The sequence below is a fragment of the Hevea brasiliensis genome, chromosome 4 (genome assembly GCF_030052815.1).
Source record: "Hevea brasiliensis isolate MT/VB/25A 57/8 chromosome 4, ASM3005281v1, whole genome shotgun sequence".
Classification (NCBI taxonomy): domain Eukaryota; kingdom Viridiplantae; phylum Streptophyta; class Magnoliopsida; order Malpighiales; family Euphorbiaceae; genus Hevea; species Hevea brasiliensis.
This window is the reverse complement of record NC_079496.1, coordinates 98,683,282-98,685,967: the sequence shown is the minus strand read 5'-3', so window position 1 is coordinate 98,685,967 and position 2,686 is coordinate 98,683,282. Positions and strand designations below refer to the sequence as shown.

At 36.3% G+C, this 2,686-nt stretch overlaps 1 non-coding gene across 1 annotated transcript; it reads right to left on the bottom strand.

Moving 5' to 3' along the window:
• Window positions 1-968: 968 nt before the first annotated feature.
• Window positions 969-1,075, bottom strand: LOC131179668 (small nucleolar RNA R71). The gene has a single exon (XR_009148556.1). It is a non-coding gene; the product is annotated as a small nucleolar RNA R71 (small nucleolar RNA).
• Between the last annotated feature and the right edge of the window lie 1,611 nt (window positions 1,076-2,686).

Sequence of the window (2,686 nt, the reverse complement as noted above, 5' to 3'; positions counted from 1 at the left end):
GCATGAAATTTAGTAACTCAGTTTCTAGGATTCTACCTGGATTACCACTTATTGCATTCATTCAGAAAATATTTCATTACTGGTAATTTCAGTTAATTTTTGATAGAATCGGCAGCCATTAAAATTTTTAGCGCCGTTGCCTGGGATTGAAAGTTTATTGGATTTTATATTTTTAGTGTTAGGATATTCTATTATTACCTCTGTTTGTGAAGTGTTGCTATTTTCAGTTTTTTTGCAAAAATTACGGTGTTACTATTTATTGGTAGAATTTTGGTTGAATTAGGAGGGCGTTCTATACTTGTTTTGAAGGAAACGATGTTCTGAAAATAACCTATGAATCCATAGGATTCATTGACCCTACCCTATTGAGGCCAAATTCCATCGTTTTCTACGGTTTTTAGGCCTTTTTTTGTCTTTTAGATTGATTTTTTTTTGTTTATGATAAGAACTTCTCAATCTAGTGAGTTGTTCTTTGATCCAGAAGTACAAAAAATAGCTAAACAGTTGAGAAAATTGGCTAAGCAAGCTAAGCAGATCCCGAGTATATCTGAAAGAGTCCAATCTCCAAGGGAATTAAATTCAGATTCAGATTTCAAAAATGAAACCATGGCTGATAGGACTTTGAAAGAGTTGGCTGCTTCTAATCTAATCAACAGCCTTTGTGTATTCAATTCCCTGCTTTAAATGTTGATTTTGAGTTAAAGTCTGGACTAATCCATTTGTTGCCTAAGTTTCATGGTCTTTCAGATGAGGATCCACATAAGCATTTAAAGGAATTTCATGTTGTGTGTTCCAACATGAAACCTCAAGGTGTTTCAAAGGATGAGATTAAGCTTCAAGCTTTCCCTTTCTCACTAGAAGGCACAACTAAGGATTGGTTGTATTACCTTCCTTCTGGATCTGTTAACTCATCGAATGAAATGAAGCAGATACTTTTAGAGAAGTATTTTCCTGCTTCCCAGGCTGCTAACATAAGAAAAGAAATTTGTGGCATTTGGCAGTACAATGGAGAGAGTTTGTATGAGTATTGGAAGCGATTTAAGAAGCTGTGTGCAAGTTGTTCCCATCATCAAATAAGCGAGCATCTTTTGATTCAGTATTTTAATGAGGGATTTCTACCAATGGACTGCAGTATGATAGATGCTGCTAGTGGAGGAGCTTTGGTTTACAAGACACCAGAAGAAGCAAGGAGGCCGATTGCTAACATGGCAGCAAATTCTCAGCAGTTTGCAATGAGAATGGATCACACACCTAAGATGGTTAATGAGCTAAGTACATCTAACCTTGAGAAACAGATTTCTGATTTAACTTCTTGGGTGAGGCAATTGGCTGTAGGGAACATGTAAACAGTTAAGGTATGTGGAATTTGTTCAGGTTCGGGTCATGCTACTGACATGTGTCCTACATTATAAGAGGATGAATTAATGCAACACACTAATGCAGTAGGATATTATGGACAACCACAACGCAGGTATGACCCCTTTTCTAATACTTATAATTCGAGATGGCGAGATCATCCCAATTTGAGTTATGGGAATCAACCAGTACAAAACTTATATCAATAGCAGAGACTACAACTGAATCAACCACCTTTACCGCCCTCAAATCAAGGTATGTCACTCGATAAAATTGTTAAGGCTTTGGCTAGCAATACACAACAGTTTCAATAGGAGACCAGAAATAACATTCAAAACATAGAGAAGCAGATTGGTCAGTTAGCTTCATCTGTGAGTAAGCTTGAAGCTCATGGTTCTGGAAAGCTTCCATCACAAACAGTTATGAATCCCAGAGAAAATGCAAGTGCTATAGTGTTGCGGAGTGGGAAAGAAATTGATAATCAGACTCCACATGAGTCAATGAAAAAGAAGAACCAAGGAGCAAAAGAGTCTAAAGTTCCTGAAGTTGAGGTAAATATTGCACTTGAACTGAATAAGGCTAATAATTCTGTTCTCCCTCTATTCCCTAGCAGGTTGGCCAAGACTAAGAGAGAAGAACAAGAGAAAGAGATCAAACAAGTCCCTAGGTATGCTACATTCCTTAAGGAATTATACACTACAAGGCTCAAGTTGAGGAATAATGAGAAGATCAGTGTTGGGGAAAATGTGGCAGCATTAATTCAATAAAAATTACCCCCCAAGTGTAAGGATCCAGGTTCATTTTCTTTTCCCTGCAAAATAGGTGATTCTAGATTTAAATGTGCAATGGAAAATTTAGGAGCATCTATTAATTTTATGTCATATTCAGTTTTTCAAACTTTAAATTTGGGTCCATTGAAAGAAACCAGTGTCATTATTCAGTTAGCTGATCATTCTAATGCTTACCCATTGAGAGTAGTTGAGGATGTTTTGGTGTAGGTCGGAGAGTTGATTTTTCCTGCAGATTTCTACATTTTGGATATGGAGGATAGTGCTCCCTCATCAAACTCAGCTTTGATTTTATTCGAAAGACCTTTTCTAAAAACTACTAAGAGAAAAATTGATGTGGATGATGGTACCTTAACTATGAAGTTTGATGGAGAGACTGTCAAATTTAATATCTTTGATGCCATGAAATATCCTGCTAAAGATCATTCTGTTTTTTCTATTGATGTTGTTGATACATTTGTGCAGGATGCTTTTGAGTTAAGCATGGAGGATGAGTTAGAAAGAAAATTAAAATTACACGAATTAGAGGAAATTTGACTTGA